The sequence below is a fragment of the Macaca mulatta genome, chromosome 4 (assembly GCF_049350105.2).
Source record: "Macaca mulatta isolate MMU2019108-1 chromosome 4, T2T-MMU8v2.0, whole genome shotgun sequence".
NCBI classification, from domain to species: Eukaryota; Metazoa; Chordata; class Mammalia; order Primates; family Cercopithecidae; genus Macaca; species Macaca mulatta.
Window position 1 is genome coordinate 110,247,258 of NC_133409.1, and position 25,634 is coordinate 110,272,891.

Sequence of the window (25,634 nt, forward strand, 5' to 3'; positions counted from 1 at the left end):
GGTGGTTTGTAATTGGGCTAGATTTGCGTAAAAATATTTTTCCTCTAAATGAACATGATGATTTGAATAATTTTTCTAGTCTAAGGATAATATCAAAGAATTTATTGAAGCACATTTTAATTGGAATTTTTAAAGTCTATTCTATCAATGTAAAGAAAGTACCCAAGACCAGTTTTGAACATACTATTTGTTGACAAATAAGAATGTATCAGCCTTTTCAGAAAATGATCCTCTTTTAAGAAAAGCTAATTAAAGCTTATATAGCATATACTCAGGAAAATGAAACAGGGCACCCATTTCAGTATGTATTATGTTTTATAATTCTGATTACTTGTTTATACAGTAAATAAGTGAATCACATATGATACAAATATGTACAAATAATAGTGCAAAAGGCACTCTGGTAAGTTTACTATTAGAGAATGAAACTCCTGGTGCTTTAGTAGAGATGAAATATCTTTGTCTCAAAGGAGTTTGAAAAGTCAGAACTAAATGCTTTACATTGTTCTTGTTTTTATGCTAAGAAGGGTCACGTTGTTGGCTTAAAAATGTATGTGTAAGGCCAAAATCTACCATTGATTCTAGGCATGTAATTTCTTTTGGAGTCAGTGGGACAGTGTGGCGATAACTGAGTGCAGCATTTGGCCCTGTGTGAAAGTCGTGTTTGCTCATGAAGTGAATTTTTCAGTATCACTAATTGTCTTCATTGTCGTACATTTATTCTTGAGAATCAAGAGCAACTCAGCTCAGGCTAAACCACACGGTTTCCTCCACTACATGAACAATCAGGCTCTCCATGACAATGCAGATCTGTTCTCCTATTCACTCAAGTTCATAGTCCTGTGACATTTTGGAACTGTCCCTTTCCCCTTTACCAGGAAAGTTGTTAGATTCCATTGCCATGTCTTCCACCACACTAATGCCTGTTCTCTTCATGCTAGTTTGTGTTGTAACAATGCTGTTCCTTCCTACCCCTTGTTGCCATCCAAATCATCTTGCCCATGACCACGAGATTGGTTTTACTAAAGCATTGCTATGTTTGTCTATCTACTCTTCAGTTATCTTCTGGGCCTTCTAGTAGCTGCCAAACACCTAGGCTGAGTATTTTGAAAACCTTCCATCATCTGGCACCTACTTAACTTTTCCAGTCTCACTACTATGACTCAACAACAAGGTCCCTCTGCTTCAGGTATTTCAGATTATGGGCCATTCTCCAAACACATACTCAGCGAACATTTCAATACCCCAGCTTTGCCCCAGCTTTTATTCTCCCCGCCTGGAAGACATTTACTCTCTGGTCCTGTAGAAACTTTGCCTACTCTTTAAGACCCAGATCAGAGTCTTCCACTTTCACAATGATATTCTGGACCATACATTTTAGAAGTGATTCTTTCTAAGTTTAGACAGCTTGGTGCTCTGTTAGAATTAGGGTACTTTTAAGTAGGGCTTGCCTCTTTATATTCAGAACAATTTTATGACGTCTATTAGGTGCAAGGCAGTATCCTAAGCATCACTTGGCTTTGGAGCTTCTCAGCTGCAGGCATGTTGCGGATGTTCCATTCACATTTGTGGCTCTGATATCTGATGATAAGAGAAAGTATGGATAAGTATAGAATCAAGAAAAGCAACTGTAAGTTAATAACTTTTTACTTCAGAAATTTCTCAAGGAAAGTCTTCATAGTTTTACCATGCACAGAAAAATTACAAACACTTTTAACTACACTCATGTACTTGATTGTGGAAATGATGTTTTATCTCTCAGGAATAAAATAGAAAGGGGAAATATGACAGGACTGTGTATGTATATATGCATGCATGCACACACACACACACACACATATCCTGTGTATCTACCTAGACCTCTAAATACTGTAACTTATATACTTTTGTTATCTTTTGGTGCCAGGTTCTAGTTACAGTTACTTTTGGTACAATTCATTTAAATCATGGCTCCTGTTTGTGGATCGTGAATTAGAATCTGGCTTTGAACAAGAAAACATTTAAATGCGTTATGATCCTTTTTCTGTTCTTTTTCTCTTGATATTTTGAAAAAGAGACGTTTTTCAGTGTTATCTTTAATTTCTCATGAAAACTGTAACCTTATTGGGTGAGATAAAGCAGGAATCATACTTTCGAAACAATTTGTTCTGTATCCACCAAAAGAAAAACATTCTCTTAGTATTTATATTTTAAGATGGGCAAAGTGGTGAAATTTACTCTTTTAAATGGATATTCAGTAAGAAACCCTATGGAATTTTCCAATGAAATTTGTGAAATATTTAATATGTTCATTAAGCACCGGTTTCCTTGTGGTTATAATTTTTATTTATTGTTTAGAAGTGAAACTTTGGGGTTTACACAGTCTAAATAATGCTACCTGTGTTTTCCTTTTTTGGCAGAAGAGCATTTTTTCATAAAACATATTCCTTAAGATATAAGATTTTACACAGTTTGTTTAATCCACATTTTCATTCATTTGTCTAATCTTCCTTCTTTAAACTTGTGGGTTTTAGAAAGGTAGCACTAGGAGAAATGAGGGGGCAAGCTCATGTTGAGATTTATCTCAACAGAAAGGTTTAAGAGAAAAAAGATTAGTTAACAATTTATTAGAAAAATGACATCTAAAAGTTTGCAGTATAAAATTGTTTTTACATTGTTTTTAATACATATAACAATAAATAGAAAAAAAGATAAGCTAATAAAAATACATTTTGTTTCTTTAAATCTGAGTTGAGGATATAACCAGAATATGTTCATGGAAGAGGAGTCAGAAAAGGTTAGTACTTGAGTAAGTCAGTCAGATAGCCTGGATTCAGATTTCAGCTCAAGGTGACCTTAGGCAAATTAATCTCTGTGTCTCAGTTTCTTCATCTGTAAAATGAGGATAATAATGCTATTTCCTTATAAAGTTTTTTTGAACATTAAATGACTTATAAAATCTGTAGTTTATAATTTATTCTTTAATAAATTTAAGCTAGTATGGCTTTATTACACCTTAAATGTAGTTATTTGTTTACTTTAATCTTTGTTGCATACAAAATTCTTGGATGCAGATAGTTTGTGATCTCAACTTCATAGATTATAGGAAAGGTAGGAGAATGTATTATTTAAGTTTGGAATCCTGCTTGGGACATACTTTGCTGCTGGGTACTCTAAGCAGACTCAATTTGAACAGCAGCCAATAATTTAATATGGAATTTATGTTTCAAACTCTCTCTTATCACTCAGCAGTCTGTTGTCTTATAGAACCATTACTAAAAAGGCTAAGAAATCACCCACAGCACAGACTGTTCTATGGTTTCTATATTTGCACTTGGAGATAAAGTGTGTTTATACATAGTGCTTGGGTGTCTGTTTTACAGCCAACTACACTGGGTAATGTACAGCAACGAAGACTTCCTCCTCCATGCAAGAACACATTATTAAATTTATCATTCTTTATTTCTTTCCTTAGATGATTTGTTTTGTTTTACTAACCTAGTAACAGATAAAAATGAAAAGACCAAAAAAGGTCATCTTAAGCTAACTTTAACTTTACTAAATGGAAATGAATTCTTGCTATTCATTGCCCTTAATCCTATTCATTCTTCTTAAATATCAAAAGAAATATACATTCCAAGACAAACAAAAGGTGTTATCTCAGAAGATGGGTGTGTATGTGTATTCTGCTTAATATTCTGTATACTTAAAAATATATAAAGCACCCTTATAAGCAGGAAAGTTTCTTAGCAGCTTTAGTGGCAATAAACCTTATGCAGGACATACATGGTTTAAATCTGTCAATTTTACTTTATTTTTCCCAATTGAAAGGATAAGTCTCTAAAAGATGAGGCAAAACAAATTTTAAAATTGTCATTCTCTAATGAAAACTTTGTGTGGAGAGAAAGAAACAAAGGAAGGTAGGAAGGAAAAGTACAATAAAGAAAGAAAAGAAGGAAATAATTTTTCCTGGCTTTGCAGAATGAATACATCATAGTGGTACCAGGGCAAAAATAGAGGAAACTCAGGAAAGTATATTGGATTATGTTTTTCTTTTTTCTTAAATGGTCAGTCTATGCTTTAGCTAATGAGAGAAGGGAAAAGGCAGCAGACAGAATATAGCTTTCCCTGGTAGAAGCTAAGGCAGTTTAATTTCAAAGACCAGGAAGCCTGTTGTGGAAGAATTTAGAATAAGGAAAATCATACATGAACTGAGCAGCTTTAGCTGGCTGTTAACCAGCTGATTGCAGAAATTGAGAAACTCCCAGCACAGAAGTGAAGTAATACAACGTAAACCAGCATCCCCATGCTGCTGTGTCTCTGAAGGCTTTGTTTAAGCCATAGCAACACTGAGACATCAAAAGAAGGTTTGGGTCTTTTTTCCCATTTTTGGAAATGGTGTCAATGTGCATAATATTGGGTGATTTATGTGTTTCTGAGGTCTGTGAAAGACAAACCAAAAAGAATTTTTAAAGCTAATGCAGAAATTATCTTGAGTGATCTGATTTTAATTGAGCCCTTAAGGTTTAAGGATATTTCTGTTTTTATTTGCTTGCCTAAATGCTGTTGCCTACCTCCTTTACCAAAACATTGAGGAAACGATGATTGTTGCTTCACTGACCAAGGACCCTATAAGTCTGTACTTGAAAATAGTCTTTTTTGATCTTGTAAAAACTCTAATTGCAATCTTCCCAAGTTACTTTCAATAAATGAATTATCTGCTTCTTATCTTTGTAAGGAAAAGATATAAGAAAGGTATGAAATGGACACATCAGAGTTGGCTAAATGCATTCTTTAAAAAATAATTTGCTGAAGATTTCAGGCCAAAAGAAGATTTGACTGAAAGCAATAGACTGCTGGCACCACCAAGACAATGGAGTTACTGCCAACTTGCCCTTGTTTATCTAAAAGATCTATGCAAAAATTAGGTTTTCACACATAAATGCGCGTGCACACACACACACGATGACACAGTAATGGGAATAAATGAACATTCTTTTTCTTTCATATACTTATGTCTTAAGTAACTCCTTTTAGGCCTTGCCTCTTTGACCGTGGTACCAAGCACAACAGGAAAGGAAGAGGTATTGCTGAGTTCATAATGCTATTTCAGTGTGGCAGCCTAAGTGCACATGAGGAAATGATGCCCTGCGCCTGTATTTGGAGCCCTGTAGTTACTGTGACGACAACACACACTAATGGCAAACAAAGAGGGTCTGCTCATCAGGGCAAGCCAGGAAGAGTTTTGCCAGCTCAGATTTTTCCTAATTATTCTATAAGTCTTGAAATGTGACACTGGAGGAATTCAAGGATCTTTGGGTTTCATTAACTGTTTAGTAAGTGACACATGCTTGAAGAGCAGCCTGGTATTTGGATCAGGGAGTGGCCTTACATATAAGCTTAACTTTCATATGCTGTGTTGATAGATATCATCTTCTGGTCACCAAACCAACTGGTTTGGCCATAGCCTGTTTATTTTGGTCTTTGAGGAAGTCAGCTGCATTGGTAGAGTTCACTTCTCAGGGCCCCTCAACTTTTGGTAAGACATCCCCACCTTCTACATTCTGCTCATTGCACAAATAATAATGATAATGGCTACATGTAATATATATTATCTATATAATATACAACATATGCAGTACATTTACTATATAAAATGATATGAATAACTAGCATATACTTGAGAAGATTACTATGTGCCAGGAATTGTGCCAAGCATTTTACATGGATGGTTTTATTTGCTTCTCATAACAATCCTATGAGGTACTATTTTTATCACTATTTTAGAGATCAGGAAAATGAGGTTTATAAATGTTAAATAACTTACCCAGTGGTAGATTTAAAATCCAAATCCAGGCAATTTGACCTTATCTGTTCTATGTTTTCAACCACTTTTTAAAATTCAGGCAGTTGTTTATGGAACACCTCCACCTAGATGACTATGAGATGTTTTAATGACATGTATAGAATGTGACACTGCAGGGTAACAGCTGCCTCTATAGCATGAAAAGATTCACAAAGTGCAAAGAATGAAGAGATTTAGGGTTAGAAAGCCAACAGAGGCTCTTTTCTAGGATCCCAAAGTGGAATCAGAAGCTTCAATGGCCAATAGAGTTGGGCCACCCTCGATAAGCTAGGCCTGGGGCACTGAGAAGCAGAAGCGATTCTTCCAGTTATTGATGGGGCAATGTGGTTCTTGGTTTCTATACTGCTGGGTTGATTCCTAAGAAGAGGATGCCATGGAGCATTTGATTTTGTACCACCTCCTTTGACACTGTTGGGGCTTTGGTCTGCTGTTGCTTCTATTGACAACTCAGAGCCACACCTTCTATTGTAAACTTTGAATGTGCTGCCAGTCTCTGCCTTGGTCATAAACATTTAGTTTGTGAAGTGGGTTCAAGAGGGAATTCTATGAAATACTTATCTCCATTGTTGGTAGCAATACTTCCTCAAGAAACCTTTGGTGGAGTGTGTGTGTGTGTGTGTGTGTGTGTGTGTGTGTGTGTGTGTGTTTTGGTCAGGAGGCAGTGAGGAAGCGGCTAGAAAGTGCTCCACATAAAGGCTTGTTATTGGTTCCAAATGACTTTGTTTTGGTAGTGAGTTGTTATTCTGGCAGCATGATGCTCCTTCAAAAAACAAAACAAAACAAAACCAAAAAAACAAGACAAAACAAAGAGCTTGCTATAGTTTAAGAAAAATTATCTGACACTTTTCAGCCATTGGTTTGCTACTGTAGATCAGTGGCATATTTTATTGGATATTTTATTTAATTCTTTTATCTTTATTTGCCTGCATGATGTCCAAATGTCTGACTATTTGGAAATAATTGAAACTTTTGAGTTTCTATTTGCATTTCTGGCATTTAACTTTCAGATTGTCTGAAGTAAAAGGAGAGCAATTCTAATAAAATTTTGATGGAGCAGATAAGGCTTTGCTTTCTCTTATGCCAGTGGCCATAAAGACTCCACTTTTCCAGAGTATCACATATCCCAGGTAGTGGGATTGAATACCCCAGGAAGGTGAATGTTTTATATGGGATGACATGTAATGGAATAAATCTCTACCTTCTGAGAAATTCTATTCTAATAAATTGAAACAGTAACTTGTCACAACTATACTAGCTCACCCCCTCCCCAAACACACTACATTCATTATTGGTTAATAGCACAGGACTTGTACTGCTACTCACCTGACAGGCTAAACATCTTCCTGAAGCAAATATACTGTTTGCTGTGTGACACAGACCTGTTTAATCCAAGCCAATGAAAAAGAAGTAAAGGCAGAGATGTATTACATTTCACGAAGGCTGTCTGCTTTCTTGACATTACATCTCTTGATTTCTTTGCAGTAAACTCAGTTTTCCTTTTGTCTTCTCCTGTCTTTATATAAAAAGATGTAACAGTGTCAAAGGAGAAAAAGAATTGTAATTTTTTTTTTCACCCACCCAGAAAAAGAGTATTAGTGTTCTATTCTTTGGAGACAAAGAGTTTGACTAGTTGGCCTCTGGAAGTATTTTCTTTCCCTCATTCAGTTATTCTAAATTTCTTTTGGCACACAACAGCAATAATTTCCACATTAGTCTTTAGCTAATTGTTAAGATATTTACAGCTTATCATAGTCATTCAAGAATTATCTAAGACTTCGGTAAGATTTCCTAGTTCTCTTTGCACATCTGCCCCTAGTCTAATTGTGAGCAGGCACAGGGCCTTGAGTACCACAGTGTCAATGATTACATGGCTTTGGTCCTGGGAACAGCTATACCTTATAGGAAACCAAAAGGAATGGAAACCTCTAGCCTCTGACCTCACTTGAAACCATCAGATTATCTAGTACTGTGGTTCTCAATACTCTCCATGCATCAAGGTCACCTGGGGTGCTTTAAAAATGCAGATACCTAGCCTATGTCCCCAGAAGTTCTGATTTAAGTTGGCCTGAGAGGGTGCCCAAGTATTGGTCTATTTTGTAAGCTTTTGTGTGATTTTAATTTGCATCTGATATTGAGAACAAGTTATTGCAATCATTTTAAAGACAGTACTTTAAAAGTACTTTAAAAGATAGTACTTTAAAATGATGAGTGCCACCTCATCATTTTAAAGAAGATAGTACTGGAATGAGAAGTAACTCAGCTCAAGTTATGAAACCCTCTGCAGGTAGAATTGAGTATGGAACTGTGCTTACTCAACCCTTGGTAGTGGGTACTTTCTACACCTTGCAGTGGCTATGTTCCTGTCTTAAGAGAACTGAAACTCAGGATCGTTGCCTGGCTTTACTTTTAAGATCTTGACTTAAGGATTTTTTATTACTTTCTGGGTCCATTTCTATGACTGCACCTCAGTTTTGTACTAGAGTCACATAGGTAGAAAAAGAAGTAAAGCAAGGACCAGAACTTAAATCCCCTGAGCCCCAGTCTATTACTTTTTTCTATCACACAATCATAATAAAGTAGCTAATATTTAATGAATGCTTTCTGTATGTTAGGCACTAACAGTTTCATGAGGCAGATACACATATATTATATATTTTACAGATAAGGAGGCTGAGGGAATTGTTCATCCTCCCCTCAGCCCCCAGCAAGCAGGTGGCAAGTCTGGGATGAGTCCAGGCAATTGGACTCCCCAGCCTGGGCTTGTAAGCTCTTAATCACTTTGCTATTCTGGAGCCCACTCTGAAAATATAAGGTGTTGGATGGCAGCTGCTCCCTCATATCAGCATCAAGGGTCTTGTTGCAGCTGGTTATGGTGCCCTTAGTTCCTGCTAACTGGGCTTTCTGCTTGACTAGAGATTGGGTCCTTGCCTTTCCCTCTATTTTCCCAATGAGTGGCCCAATTGGAGACAACCTATTCTTGTCAAGATTTTGTTATAATGCTCTATTTCCCCTAGTGACTTTGTTTCTTATTTCCTGTCTTTCCTTTCTCTTGGGGACCAATATAATATTTTATGCCTTACTTTTGGGCACATGAACTTTACCCCAGACATTCTGAACACAAATTCTACTGTCTTGTTTGGATCCTTGACTTTTCGCCTAGTCTTGTGAGTTTGGCTGGGTTCCCCATTTATCCTGGGATTCCTCTCTCTGGACCTCCCCCTATCTTCTCTCACAATACCAGCAACAACAGGAAAGGATTAATCACTTTGCTTTCCTATACAGCCGGTACTTTGGAAACAAGTTGATCTGTCCTGTGAAACTGACAGGTCAGTGTGTTAATGTACTCTGAAGAACTTTTAAAATCTACATTTTTAGGTAGCGTGTATGGAATTAATTTTCTGATTGATTCTTTAAGTTTGAAATTCTATAGAACAGGCTCTTTCACACCTAGAGAAAAATTTATGTGTGTTGTCTGGTAAAACGAACCTTACTAAGATGAAAATCACCAATAACAAATACTGTAGCACAGGTTTTTCTAAGCAATAGAAAGCAAACAAAAAATGAAAAGATTCTTATAATTATTATATAACACATATTTACATGTAAATTCAAAAAATTCAATGTGATAAATAAATTCTGTTATGACTTGGCACTGTTTTTAGAATCACCTTGCACCAAACAAGTACTCAATAACTGTTAAATTGAATTCATTAAATATCATGAAATTGATAAAGTAAATATTAATGACCAGTTTCCATTGATTGAAGTGAGCATAATTTTTCCTTGATAAACATGGCAGTAACAATTAGTGACCATTGGTGATTATTTCTCTGCTTCTCAGTTTTCTCTAAACCTTTATGGTCATGTATTGCTTTTCTAACAACATTAATTAAAAATAAACAAATGTTTTAAATGTTCACTAGAGTATCACAGAATAACCAATTCATAACTAAGTGGGAGCTGGACTTAGTAGCTCTAATGAGCATGATGCATACATGTTTCCATTAATAGACTAGAATTCTTACTTTAAAATGCAGTGGCATAGACACATAACTATTGACAAAAGTCTAATTGCAGCTACTAACCCAAAACCACAACCAGGCTGTAGTTCATTAGCTGGAAACACTTCCATCCTTGGAAATCTATTTTGGAGTTAGGATTGCTCCACTCCTCTACAAGTGGTAAAGCAACAGCTGCCTTTTAATTAATGTTTCTGCTGACAGTTCCAGCTGATGAATACCATTGAATTTCCCTATTACCATCAATACTATCTACATTGCTCCAAAAGGATATATTGAGTATAATTGCTTTATTTTTGCCTTATTTCACCTTATTTCTTTCTCACATCACTTCTTCCAAATTCCAGTGATGCCATTATTTACATCACCATTCACATCTTCCAGGGAATAAAGTCCCAGTGGAACACATGTGTTCCTGGTGATGTATTGTGATGGAATCTCACCAAAACGAGCACGTGAAATGCTGAGCTCAGAGAAGAGGACAAGGGGGAAAACCAGATGAAAGTGGCCTGTGGTTTCTCAGAAAGTGAAGAATTTTGTCCTTTTGAGAGAAAGATTAGGGAAAAAACAGAGCTCTTATTTTTCTACATTGTATTAGTGAAAGATTAAAATCATCCCATTTGAACTATATCTGGGTTATATTATTTCAATTTCTCTTTCCAGACACTTTCTCATAGGAGCTGAATTTTAACAGAGCTTTCACTGTTAATTGTGTGAGAATTTAGAAGGATTTGGTCTGTGTGAAAGTACATGATATAGAGTGAGGTCCACTCAGTCTGCTCATCTTAAACAATATGTCCTGGGACTCAATCAGGCAAGGCTCATGTTTTGTAGCTAAAAGAGGGGTTGGATTGATGCTGAACTGAGAGAACATAGGATCTAAATGGCATGCCATCAGATGGTAGAGTGGTTCAAGCTAGCAGCTGGCATCTGAAGGTCTAACATGCGGTTATGGGGTATTCTGGCAGGCGGTTAGAGGATGCCTGCATTCTGACACAGGCAGGGAGTCAGTCCACATTTGGGCAAGCTTGTCAGCAGGAGCAGGAGGGAGAGCAGGGAGGTGGGAATCAGGAACAGGATAGCTGTGGAGGAGGAGCAGTCCTAGAGACTGTGAGTGAGATGCCAACATTGTCATACAATGTCAAAACAACTAAGAGGATGCTAAATCCTAGTGCTGGGCTAGAGTTCTTTGTGTCTCTCCTGCTTCACATTTAGTAAAAATAATGTACTCATTCACCAACTATTTTTTGAAACTCATGTGTTCAGGCACTGAGCTAGGGATTGGGATACAACGGTGAATGTTATATTATCTCTGCTCTCTAACAGGAGTTACAGGCAAAACAGTGGCAATTTCAACACCAAGCGACTAGTGGGTAAATGGTTTAGTGGGACCACAGAAATGGGACCACTCACCTGGTTTGGGATGGTCAGTGATTGGTCCAGAGACAGTATAAAGTGACTCTTGCTGTGGGAAAGGGAACTGTAGAGGCCGAAAACAAGATAGGGCCTGATAAACAAGGTCTAAGGGAATGCATCAGACATGAGTGTTACTGAAAAGCTCAAACATCTGACTTGTTACAACAAGTCTACATAGCTCTACCAATAGTGGGGAATTAGTGAGTTGCTTTCTTTCACTTACATGACAATTTTAATGTTTTAAAAAATAATGTGATGAAGAGGTCTGCTATATACATATATATTCATCATAGTTAAATCTTTAGTGGCCATAATGAGGCAACCAAAGAAGCCTCTTGCGGGCTAGAAAATTCCTGACCCTCAAACCACATTGCTGAGTATTTTTTCTAAACAGTGACTACTTGAGAGTATGTTTAAAAACAGATGATGAATGCTTCCTATAAAAGTATTTGCTTTAGGACTTTTATAAGTTTGTGCACTTTGAAAAAATACTTACATATATTCAACACTCCACTTCAAGTGCCTAACTGCTGCTGAGGCAATAAACCTAGGTCGTAGCCAGAAAATTTTTGAAGCACATGTTGGAGAATTGCCTTACCACATATTAAAATGAATTTTGAACCAGAAGCAGTGGAGGTTGAAGGGGGAGTATCGATTGAGCCCAGGAGTTCAAGTCTAGCTTGGGCAATAGAGTACAGCTGAGTCTCTTTAAAAAAAAAAGAATTTTGAACCCATATTAATTAAAACACTTTGCAGGTGGTATCAGAATCAGTTCACATCAGATGAGGAGATCAAGGGAAAATAGTAGAAGGTTCAGGAAAGTATATACCTATAAAATTGGTGTACATTTTTAATACTATAAAAATGTAGTATTATAACAAAGAGATTTCAAATCTATACTGAAAATATGAATTATTCCATCAACAGGGTTGAAATAACTGGAAAAATATGAAATTAAATTCCTGTTACAACTTAACTAAAATATGCACTAGATGGACCAGAAATTTAAGTCTAAAAAAATGAAGGTGAAATACTAACAAAAAAAACTACAAACATATATAGGTGGGGAAGGCTTTCCTAAGTAAGACAAAAAGTCAGTAAAACATAAGACTAAAACATTTGATTCCATAAAAACTGAATGAAAACTTTTACACTGAAAAAAAAAAACCCCTTATAACCATCATGAGCAAAGTTAAAATTCAAACAACAATTTGTGACCAAAATAATCAGGAACAAATGTCCTTAATATAAGACTTTTGTTTTGTTTTGTTTTTGAGATACAGTTTTACTCTGTGGCCCAGGCTGAAGTGTAGTGGTACGATCTTGGCTCACTGCAACCTCTGCCTCCTGGGTTCAAGCAATTCTCATGCCTCAGCCTCCTGAGTAGCTGGGATTATAGGCGCATGCCACCACGCCAGGCTAATTTTTGTATTATTAGTAGAGATTGGGTTTCACCATGTTGACCTGGCTGGTCTTGAACTCCTGACCCCAGGTGATCCACTGGCCTTGGCCTCCCAAAGTGCTAGGATTACAGGCCTGAGCCACCACTCCAGGCCAAGACTCTTTTAAATGAAAATAGAAAAAGAGACACAATAGAAAAATTGACAAATGACATAAATAATTTGGAATAAATATGTGAAAAACTACTTAATCTTACTTATAATCACTTATAATTAAAAATTAAATTAAAAGAAGATGTATTATTTCAACCAATACATTGACAAAGACAAAAAAATTCAATACCCAGTATGATAAGGGTATGAGGAAATTGACACTATGTTGCTGGTGGGAAAACCAACTGCAAAAGTTTCCAGAAAAGCAACAATATGTGGCAAAAATCCTTATAATCAGAAGAAAAATAAGAATATTTCCATTTTGAGAAATAAAAAAATCTAAACACATGCAGTGCTTTTGAGAGTACATTGTTTGTTCTTCCTCCTATTGTTCTCAAATCTATTGACTTGTAAAAATTTGGCAGACCTAGAGACTGTTACATGAAAAAAACAGCCAATATACTTCTTTCTCAGTTGCTTGATAGGATTTCCTAGGAGGGACCTTGTTAGAATAGGATTGTTAAAACAAGGCTGCATAGTCCTTAAGTGTCAAGTACATCTTGATAGCAACTTGTTTCCTTACTTTTGTATTATTAAAACAAACTGATAGCCAAAATTGACACATTTATGACTAGATCATGAGGGTGAGGGACCAAGGAGCAGGTGGAAGAAATGGCTAATTGCACCAAACAACTCTTTGCCATGGATCATTACCTAGAATAAAATTACTCAGGCTCATTAAACTGTTTTGGGCATGAAATACTCTGAAAAAAAATTGATTTACCATAGTATTTGTAGATACTGGTAGATGCTAAAAGATAATTGACTCTAACCTCTTTTTAGGAAAGATGATGAAGTTGAGACCTAGAAAGTTTAACTTTCTCAAGGTCATACAGCTTATTAATTCAGATGTATGAATTCATAGACAAGTCACAATGCTGTGGCACATATCTTCCTAGAATCCAGAACACCACCTGTCTTACTTTATTTCCCAAGATACCTGTTGTATAAGAGCTGTTATAACTGTTGTATGATTTCTCTGTATCCTCATGCCTCTAGCACCACCAGATGTTGGGCTTTTCGGCAGCTCACTACCCATCAATCCTGCCTGTTACTCCAGGGTGTGGAGAGAGGCTGGTGCTAACCTAAGCTCCAGTTATAGAGTGGTGTCTGGGGTGAATGTGTCCTATGTGGTGTCCATTGAAGGTGGTAAATGATTCTCAGCTGCTTCTCACTGCACTGACAGCAGGGTCATTTTGTGAATGGGTAGGGAGCAGCAATTTGAGTGAAATCTCACTCAAGATCTTGTGTGCTAACATTTTTCTTCTTTCTCCTGGGGAAGCACTTTTTTGGAAGAAGCCACTCCTGAAACATTACCCCGAGTAAAGCTAAGCATGAAGCATTTTAAGCCAAGCTGATCACCTAGATTATCTTTTGCTGTTTGATCCTGCAAAGAATGTGCTGAGATGAGTAGTAGTGCTGTATCACATAAGTTGTCCTTTCGTTTTCATACATTGGGCTCAAGCGAATGAAATCTCTTTACTTCTCTCATACCCACAGGTGAAGAGGAGTGAGTCCAAGCATCATATTTAATTCTGTTAATTACAATGTAAGTGTAAATAATACCAACAACGGCGCTCTAGTTTCAACTTCTGTTTGATGATTGTCAGACCCAGAAATCTAACAAACAGTACATTATTCAACGGATTTTTCACATTGTCCATTTGTAGACCTCTTTTCTTTAAACAGTCTAGCCAATTATATTCTCATATCCTTGTTTCCTGTTATCTTTTGTAGCCTCCTTGACATAATCATACTGTGACTTATGGGAATTGTTTCCCCCTCTTCCCTTTTCCTCTGGGTTCAGGCTTGGATATGTACAAATTTTGTCCCTCTGCATCACACGAGGACCCTTTCCATTAGGCCTTGTATTCAACTTCCTATGCTTTCCTGAGCTTATTCTTTATTATCTCTTATTTACCTTTTATTCAGAATTTTTTTCTTTCTCCTTATTTTTTTAGATATTAAAACATTTTTAAATTATTAATATAATTTTTGGTGGACAAATTATAATTACATACATTTTTGGAGTATAATGTGATGTTTTGATATATGTATACATTGTGGCTTGATTAAATCGGGCTAATTAATATTTATCACCTATCATTTTGTATAGTGAGACATTTGAAATTTACTCTCTTATTTTGAACTATGTAATGCCTTATTATTGATTGTAGTCATTCTGCTGTGACATACATCTCAAAACTTACTCTTCTTGTCTACCTGAACTTTTGTACCCTTTAATCAACAACTCCCCATTCCTTTCCTCTCCCCCACTCCAAGTCTCTGGTAACCATCATTTTACTCTCTATTTCCATGATTTAACTTTATTAGATTCCACATATAAATGAGATCATGCAAGAACCCTTTTTCTGTTATTTCTTCTGCTTCAGCCAGTCTTAGAGCGTCTTTCAACGTTAATATACATGAAAGCTACACAAAATCAAGGCACTTTTATTAATGTTGTAGAAAAAGGTATATTCACAGGGATAATTTTTTAACCAATAATTAACCTTCAAACTCAAGATGTATTATCAATTTCCAATTAAAACTGGTAACTCCAATCATTCTCCAGGAAATATCCACCTTGGAGGAAGGACCCAACATTTCTTCCATATTGTTGTATAACAGAGCAGAGTTCCAAGAACAAATTGATATTCAATGAGGAGATCAAACCAAACACTAGGGAGCAGGAAGATTGTCTGTCATGACTCTTCCTAGGTTTTAACATTTGTTTTTCTATTTTGGAATTTGGTGCTGTAAGGAGGAATAGTGTCTACTATGCTCAGAAACAGGGAGAACATGGTGTGAGTACAAGGGTTGTAAAGGGTGCTCAATATACTAAGAAAAGGCCAGAATCTTCATTATATAAAGTCCTTAGCTAAATTCCAGATATTTTTCATAAGTGCATTGGAGCAATAGCTTAACTTTAAAAGGAGAGTTATAAATAGGTATGTAAAATATGCATGTAGAATAATTGAGCACCATTTTACGAAATATTCCCGAAAAGATTCTGCATAATGTTGATGTTTAATTACTTTCTTTAACTCAACTTAAGTTCTTTATTAATAGTGGTTGACTTATTTGTTCAGTTTTGTTCAGACCAACTGAAGTTTACAACTGATTAAACTGAGGATATAATCTCTTATGTTTTGTGTGATCTGGACCTGACTACAGAAGCAATTTCCCAGGTCACCTAAATCCCAGTTAAACTGAATGACAAATTAAGAATCATGATACCGATAAGACCCAATCTCTAAGCTGTCACCTGAATATGATGATCATCAATGTCACTTTTTTCTTTTTTCTTTTCTTTTCTTTCTCTTTCTTTCTTTCTTTCTTTCTTTCTTTCTTTCTTTCTTTCTTTCTTTCTTTCTTTCTTTCTTTTCTTTCTTTTTTTTTTTTTTTTTTTTTGACGGAGTCTCACTCTATCACCCAGGCTGCAGTGGCGTGATCATGGCTCACTGCAACCTCCACCTCCCAGGTTCAAGTCATTCCCCTGCCTCCACCTCCCAAGTAGCTGGGATTATAGGCATCTGCCACCATACCCGACTAATTTTTGTATTTTTAGTAGAGATGGGATTTTGCCATGTTGGCCACACTGGTCTTGAACTCCTATCCTCAAGTGAACCGCCTGCCTCAGCCTTCCAAAGTGCTGGGATTATAGGTGTGAGCTACAGCGCCTGGCCAATGTTACTTTTAATATAACTATTAAAGCTATTGGCTCTAGAAAGAAAGTAAATGACAGATAATAATAGTTACTTTTATTGAGTGCTTCCTACCATATCAGGAACTGTGCTAAATGCTTTATGTCCATGAGATAACTATTATCATTTTCGTTTTATGGATATAATCATACTGTTTTTTGAATTCTTCTCTAAGACATGATCTAAACTCTTGTCAACTAAAATTTGGGCTTGTCTAAAACCTCAGATATGTAGATTTTTACAGAATGAGGTGAGGCTCATAAAATAATTTTTTTCCTAATAGATTTTCTAATACTTGATAGTTTTGATTTGTATACAAAATTCACTATGAAATTTAAAAATCTACCCACAAAGATATTATCAGAGTAAAAAAATGTGAGCCACATTTAGTCTTTTTAATTTTCTAAACCTCAGAAAGATTTTTTATTGTTTTAATAACAGCATCATCATAATATATTAAGATGCTGTGCTGTCCTTTGTAGGGAATGGTGGAACAAGGGATGATGGTTAGCCATCATAAATTCAACCAGTACTGTGAGCTGATTTCAGGAGAGGAATTGAGCATCCATTATTTCCTGCCAGATTGCTCTCAGGATTATTGGGAAATAAATATTTCCTTGTGGAAGGCTAACTGCTCTTAGAGCAAATCTTCAATCTTCACCTGTGTCTCTGGAACTACTTCACTGACCAGCCCAGACTATGTGTGATTTATAATTCAAATAAACATTGATTTATATTTAAGACATACTTTATTGAAAAGTTTTAATTATACTCACTTTAAGTTAGAGATCAATTAAACCTGTATTAGTCCATTCTTGCATTGCTATAAAGACATATCTACAACTGAGTAATTTAAAAAGAAAAGAGATTTAATTGGCTCATTTTCTGCAGGCTGTGCAAGAAGCATGATGCTGGCATATGCTTGGCTCTTGAGGAGGCCTCAGGAAATTTACAATCATGGCGGAAGGTGAAGTGGAGAGTAGGCATGTCACATGGCCAGAGCAGGAGCAGGAGAGAAGGGGGGCGGGTGCCACACACTTTTAAATGACTAGATCTCATGAGAATTCCATCACTATTGCAAGGACAGTACCAAGGTGATGGTACTAAACCGTGAATGAGAAACCACCCCCATGATCCAATCACCTCCCACCAGGTTCCACCTCCAACACTGGGGATTACAATTTAATACAAGATTCGAGTAGGGACACAGATCCAGACCATATCAAAACTTTTGTCTGATATCTTCTTTAAATACCTAATGAGTATAATTGTCTCATGGAAAAAGGAAGCTCTGGGAAACCTAATGTACAGCTCACTCACTGCTGTCATGTCAATTGCAGACCTCTCAAGCAAGCACTGCTGGAAGAAAGAAGAACTAGCATCTCAGTTCTTTCGGTCCCTCTGTTTGCATACACTGCTTGTTCTTCAAGAGAAGAAGCAAGACCCATTTTTGGGTCTGACATATGGCTACTTACTAGTTACTTCCTCCTTCACTTCCAGTCCTTCAGTAATAGGAGGTGGTAATAAAGAGAGCATGGATGTTTAACTGCATCATGGGTATATGATGGTAGCATTATTGTTGTAGTGAAAAGTTAGAAACAAATACATGTTTAATAATAGGGTGCTATTAACCAAGAAAAGGTGAGATTTGAATAGCTCTTAATACATCCACTTAATGACAGTCTGCAGACATAAAACGTGAGAGTAAATGATATTAATAAAATAATATATTGAGTAAAAATAAATGCATTACAGAAAGTATCTTTAAGATTCTATTGCAAAAACAAGAAGATTATATTTCTAACATTAACAGTAACCATTTCCATTTGGAGATATAAATGTGTGATTTTAAATTTCTACGTTAAGCATGAATTACATTTAATAAGGAAAAGAGTTGAAGCTATTTCAAAATAATTTAATGGATCAGCTCACATGGCCAAATAGATAAGAAATACTCCTTTTAAACTCAAAATTTAATAAGATATTCTGTAGAGGTCATAGTGCCAAAATTGTATGTGTGTATGTTTATACCCTTACCTTCTTCCATAAAAAGTATTAAAACCATGATCAGGAAGGTGGTTTTCCCAGGGCGAGGCTCATACATTGCACACCGGATGTGCTGACCCCTGTGATTTCCCCAAATGTGGGAAACTTAACTGCATAATTTGTGATAGTGGGGGACTGCGTTCATGCTTTCCCCTTAAAAAAAAGTTTTCATGTGGATTTGGTAGAGATTGTTATCCATTGTCCCAAATAAAACTATGTCTTTATGTTTTTAAATAAAACATTTCTTAGTTAGCATATGCATGGACATTTTGCTTTCCCATGAGTGAATTTGTTTCATTTTGTTTTTTAAAGATCGAACAGTCACATATTTACAGAAAAGCTGGAAGCACAGACAAAGACTTTTTTTTTTTCTTGAAACACTGAAAAAAAAAATAAATAAAAAATAAAAAAAATAAAAAATAAAAAATAAAAAAAGAAACACTGGAGAGTAATTTCTGATCTGATGTCTCACATTTCTTTCGTTGGATCACCTACAAACAAGGATATTCATCCGTATAACTACAACACTAGCATCAAGGTTAGGAAATTAACATTGATACATCACTATCATCTAATACTCAGAACCCATTTAAGTTTCTCAGTTGTCCCAGAAATGTCTCATATAGTGAAATAATTTATTTCAGAATCACACATGGCACTCAGTTGTGTCTCCTTAGTTTATTTCACTCTGTAACATTTCCTTAGCCCTTCTTCTCTGGCCCTTTAAAATCCTATAATATTGTATCATAAATAAGCACTTTGAGGAATCAAAGTAAATGATCCTTCCTCAAGATTGTCCATAAAGTTAAAAAGCAACATACGATCTTCTCAACTTTAGTCGGTTTGAAAGTAGTCAGACCTGGTTTCATATCCACACTCTGCAACTGAGAAAGCCTTTGCTCTACCATACCCACAGTCTACCCTCTAGAGTATAGACCTTAATTAGAAAGGTAGAAAAATATTGAAATAGGTGATGAGAAGAGAAAAGTAAAAATATGGCAAAGAGAATTTGAGATTTGGAAATGTGCTGTTTCTTTCAATCTTTATGAGGCTTAAGATGGGTTTTTGGAAGACGTAATATTTAGGACATACTTTATATGATGTCTCTGTGACCAATATATGTGTTGTGAAGATAATTTGATGCTTTTAGTTCTTTAAATATTTCTTCTTAAATAAACCCATTCAGTCCATTAACCATGGTTAATGTTTTCCCACTGGTTTGTACATGTCATAGTTAAAGACCAATGTAGACTAGCAGGGAAGTAGAAAAAGAAAAATTAGTACATTCATGAATTATTCTCTGTTCTACTTTAGACAAGTTAATTTTCCTTAAATTATCAGGTTCCGTCTTAATCATAGGCCATTTGTGGTTATCAAGAAATAAATGTTTGTATGTTTGGCCTTCACAATCTTACATTTCCCACTAAAAGCCAATTCAATTAGTCCTTTAACATCTTGTCACAAAACATTCAATGTGGGAATCAAAATTTTTAAAAAATGGATAATTCTTAGATTTATAAAATTGTTCTCCCAATGAATATTAACTAAGACTTGAGAAAAACTATTCTATTAAATTAACATTCAAATGTTCTAATTATATTAGGAGGGTAACTCTTGTTCCCAGAATAATCATTTTAGAAATTAAAGAGCACTTATATCATAGCACCCTGGGTGGGTAAATGAAACTTCATCCAAAACATGGCCCCCAAAAATAAAGTCCCACCCAAGATTACCTTTCATTTTTTAAGACCAGAGAGTAAAGGATTATACTCCTGTGGTATGACATGCAACATCTTTGGATTTTCCAGTAATATGAATGAAAAGAAGAAATAGCTTAGATTTTATAAAGACTGTTGTTTCACTGATTTCACCAGTTTAAAGCAACTTGCTTGCAGTACTTTACAATTATAATTTGTACATTAAAAAATTTAAATTACCTTAGTAATAGATTCTCCTTATATAAAAAGTTATAACTTTACAGATCAAGTTGACATACCCTTTGATTATTGCCCTCTGTAATGCCCGCATCTTAGTCTCCTCTCTAGAAATATTCACTGTTAACAATATAATGTATATGCTTCCAGAATTCTCCATAGCATTGCTCATAGAAGATATATCTATGTTTGTATTTTAGCATAAATGATATGTACATTAATTCACCTGACAACATGACTTAGACATTTTTTCAGTTCAAATAGGTTCACTTCATTTTAGAAAATTGCAGCGTGTTCTTCCATAGAAAGGATGCACAATTATTTCTTTAGTCATTCTTGATTTTGTGAATATTTAAATTGTTCTGAATTTTTCACTGTTACAAATAATATTATGATGAAGATTCTTGTACTTGCTTCCTCAATACCTACTCCAAAGTTAGTTGACTCTGAGGTAGATACTAACAGTAGAATTTTGAGGTAACAGGATATGTAAAGTGATCCATGAATGCACAATACTTACATTTAAATTCCCTTCAGCAGTGTATAAATATACTTATTGAATTTAAATTTGAATTTCCTCCATCAAAGTGAGGTTGAATGCCAGTTTATATAAATCTTGATTATTTTTATTAGTTCTTCTGTGAGTTACCAGTTTATATTATTGGTCTATTTTTCAAATAGATGATTCTTTTCTTTCTTTAAATGATTTGTTGATTCTAATCCTTTATTATTATTTGGGTTGAAATACCTTCTCCTAGTACTTGTCTTTTCACTTTTATACTGCTGTGGTTGATGTAGTTAAACTCATTATATTTTCTTTTCTTTTTTTTTTTTTTTTTTTGAGACAAGGTCTTGCTCTGTCACCCAGGCTGGAGTGCAGTGGTGTGATCTCCGTTCACTGCAACCTCTGCCTCTCGGGTTCAAGCAATCCTTCCACCTTAGCCTCCCGAGTAGCTGGGACTACAGGCACTTACCACTATGCCCGACTAATTTTTTTATTTTCAGCAGAGATGGGTTTTGCCATGTGGCCTAGGCTGGTTTTGAACTCCTGGGCTCAAGCAATCTGCCTGCCTCTGCCTTCCAAAGTGCTGAGATTACAGACGTGAGCCACCTCGCCTGGACTCATATTTTCTTTTATGGCTTTTGCTTTTTGTGTTTTATTTCAGAAGGTCTTCCTAACTCTAAGGCACCATATATTTGCCTACATTTTCTTCTAATAATTTCTTATCATTAAAAGATTTTAAGTCTTAATTACAATTTTTTGAACAGTGTAAGATGAAATCAAACTTTTACTTTTTATAAAAGGATAGCTAGTAAGTCTCATTGATTTGAAATGGCATACCATTATTTTCCCATTGATTTGAAGTTCCACTTTTTATCATATTTCATAAACATATGTGTTCTATAGATAGATGCATACATATGTACGTACATATTTATCATTTAAATACACATATTGGTTGGTTCTATGATTATTCCTCATTTTACAGACAAGGAAACAGGTACAGAAATATCAAATAACTTGCACAGCAACACATAGTCAAGAAATAGTGGAGCAAAAAATAAAACATATGGATCTAGATTTAGTCTGTGGCCTTAATGACTATACTTTCTATAAATTTTCTGTTTGTTTGTGAGTCTATTTTTTGAACTCTATTCTGTTTCTTCAAACTACTTGTGTATTGTTGCATTAATTCATTAATTTCCTTCCCAATTGCATTTTAAAAACAATCAATGGCAATATATAGAAAAGTCATTGTTTTTTATGTTGTTTTTGTTTCTTGCTATCTTGCTGAACTCTCTTCTTAGCTATAAAAGTTTTTCCTTTGATTATCTTGAAATTTCTATCATTTTCTCTGTAAATAATAACAGTTTACCCCTTATTTTTCAACATTTATACAACTTACTATGGTTTCACTTATTTAATTCCATTGGCTAGGATGTTCAGTCTAATGTTGAACAGTAACAGTAGCAATGGGCATTCTTGTTTTGTTCTTGACCTTACAATATTTCTAATAAATGTCACATTTGCTGTATTTTGGGGTAGATACTCTTTATTAGATTAAGGAAGTTTCTTTTTGTTCTTACTTTTTACGCAAACAGACGCACACACAAGTATATTACATATACACACATAATCACAATTGTCTTTGGGCATCTATTGAAACTGTTTCTCTCCTAAATCATATGATTAAGTTAGCCAATTATATTGGATTATATTGGTTGTTCATTATTAAAAAGCTATATTTTGTATTCCTGGGATAAACCTTACTTGATCATTGTGCATTATTCTTTTAATTGATTGCGGAATTTAAATTTCTAGTATTTTATTAGCAATTTGCATCTATGTGAGATTTGCTATGGTTTTCTTTCCTTATGCAGTCCTGTTCGAAATTTTTAAAAAGCTAATGCATATTCTTAAAAGACTTTTTTTATTTTTTAAAGAGTTGGTCAGAGTTGCCTATGAAATTTTGTGGACCTGATTAAATTAGGGGAGAGGGGAGTATATTTGAATACCATTTCAAGTTTTTTCTGCCTTTGTTGGATTGATTTTATTTTCTTCCACTTTTTTGTGATAGTGTAAAAATTATAAATTGTATTTGTGTTTTTCTACTAAATGCTATTCAGTTAGCACTTGAATGAAATATATTTTCTATTAATATTCAGAATTGGTCTGTGTTTCTCTAAAGTTATTAAACAAAACCAAAATTTTTGTATGCTTTAGTTTTACTTAAGTATTTCTTCCCATTTCAATTCTCTTCCATATTGACCTAATTTGAAAGTTTATTCTACATTGTTACTTTAAAAATTCCTGTCATTGTTGTTTTAAAAAATCAATAGTTATCTAGAATTAATAATATAATTTAATTGATTTTTTTGTTCACCATTATTTTTCAGAGCTTCCTTATTATTATATTCATTTTTACTTTGGTTGGCAAAATTATATCAAGGAATTATTGTGAGTGGTAAAGTTTCTTGTTCCTTCATGTTTCATTTTCATTCTTGAATGATAGTTTGGTTGGATATAAAATTGCAGGTTTAACTTTTTTTCTTGCTCCTTTGATTTTATTCATTCGTTAACAAGAAAATTGTATAGGAGATTTTGTTTTTTCTTTCCCAAAGATTTTAGTATTTGTTTCCTTTATTCTTGGTTTGGGAAATGTTAATATAATATCTAGGTATGGTTTATTATTTAAATTTATCTTACTCAGAACTTGGTTGGACCTTAAATTGCAACTAAACTAATGTATATGTTACCTTCCTTCCATTCCTGCTAATACTACTCCGATTGGGTGGATGATGGAGCATTTGAGTCTATTTTACATAATTCCTAACTTTTATTTTATTCTTTTTATATATTCATCACTTTTTATTGCATTCTGGAAGAAATTTTTGGATTAATATTACAGTTTAGCAATTTGTTCTTTGTGTCCATTCTCTTATTTGACCTACTTGTCGAGTATTCTATTTAAAAGATCAATATTTTAATAGGTGTGCTTTCCAATTGATTATTTTCTGTGGATTTAATATTCTCTCACATATCTCTGTGGATATGACTTGTAAATATTCTGAAGTCCTTTTCTGACATTATTAATTCCGGGCTGTAAATTCTTCATGTTTTAAAAACAAGGAACTCTATTGTATCTCTTTTTAATGGTATTGGCCTTCCTCCAACACTTAGTGACTCCTGCGTGTTCATCTGTTAGCTGAGACTCCTTATTAGGCTCTTTGTTCTATGTGATCCTGCAGGCTGCTTAGAGAGAAGGACCAGATTTGCTGCAGGAACTTGTATTTCAGTCTGTTTTCAAAAGTGTATGGGAGGGGATGAGGATACCGCTGGCAGGGTGCCTCATAGATTAGCTCCTGGTAGGGGAGAGGCTGTCTCATCCCATTGGTAGCTCCAGCTATTCAGGGTGTCCAGGATGCTGCTTTGTTTCTCTGATTCAAGCTTCCATACCTTTGACTCCCAGCTGGAAGCAGTAACTCCTGTTGCTACTCTTTGACTCCAAATGTGGCCTAAGTTGGTAGAGGGAAGGTGCACAGTTCAACCTTGCTCTTCCTACTGCTCTCCTGTAGCAAACACTGTTGTCTTTTGTATCCGTTCCCAACATTTATTGGCAGCACTCTCCTATTCTTGTTTTGAGCTGGTTTTAAATCCTCCTTCTAATAACACCTGCTTTCTGTCTTCCAAATGTCCTCTCAAAGTTTATATGGTCCTCCAAAGCTTGATACTGTTTCCCAGCTATATGCATTAAAAAATCCTTTCTAAAATTTTGAGATTTCCAGTGGGAAAAGGAGACTATAATCTATTTCCATTCTACCACCTTGAAATGGAAACCAGCGTGTAATCTTCAAAACCTTGGGAGGATGTTTTGAAAAAAATGAGTTTAGCAGACCAGTTTGCAGGACTGCCATTTATGGTTGTGTATGCTGCTCACAGTATGAAGGCATCCAGCTGAGGAGGTAGCCAAGAGCTGAGAGCAAGGACATTGTTTCTTCCCATCTGTCTGAAAGCAACTGACAGGCAGGAGGGACCTTTTCTTTCTAATTGACACAAGGATGTCCTGTGGGTCAGCAGTCGCCCTAGTCATTTGAGCTTTAAATTACATTATGTATGATGATGATTCTGCAGGTGTATACGTAGGTCAAAATGCATCAAATTATTCATTTGAAATATGCATAGTTCCTTGTGCATCAATTATACTTCAATAAAGCTGAAAAATAAAGTAAAAAAAGTTAAAGACATTTTATTATGCAAGTAGTAAAGTGTGTAAAATGTTCTGTTGGATTTAGAGGATAAATGTTTAAGATTTCATATTTTACAAATTGGACAAGATATAAAAGCTTTACCTTAGTTGACAAATAACAATAATTCTAAAAGAAGATGCATTCATGAACAGGATAGTTAGAGGAGAAAAGAGAGTTAAAAGGAGACAGTAACTAGCTGTTAATCATCTTTTCTGATAAACAAAGTGGTATAGTTAACACTCTGCCTTGGATATCTTAGGGAAAGCCCTAGGTAGAGAGGCAGAGGGATGAACTAAAGCTGTGCT

At 35.2% G+C, this 25,634-nt stretch overlaps 1 protein-coding gene and 1 non-coding gene across 6 annotated transcripts in view; both read left to right on the top strand.

Moving 5' to 3' along the window:
* Positions 1-25,634, top strand: part of FILIP1 (filamin A interacting protein 1) — a 199,184-nt gene that overhangs the window by 1,437 nt on the left and 172,113 nt on the right. The window contains exon 1 of one of the 5 annotated variants that reach the window (XM_077999745.1): positions 1,489-1,630. The exons of the other annotated variants lie outside the window; for them this stretch is intronic. The gene's annotated coding sequence lies outside the window, so the exon portion shown is untranslated. Of the gene's footprint in view, positions 1-1,488; positions 1,631-25,634 lie in introns of those variants that run through there. 5 annotated transcript variants of the gene reach the window in all.
* On the top strand, positions 18,642-18,802 carry LOC114677929 (U1 spliceosomal RNA). Its single transcript, XR_003729344.1, has one exon. It is a non-coding gene; the product is annotated as a U1 spliceosomal RNA (small nuclear RNA).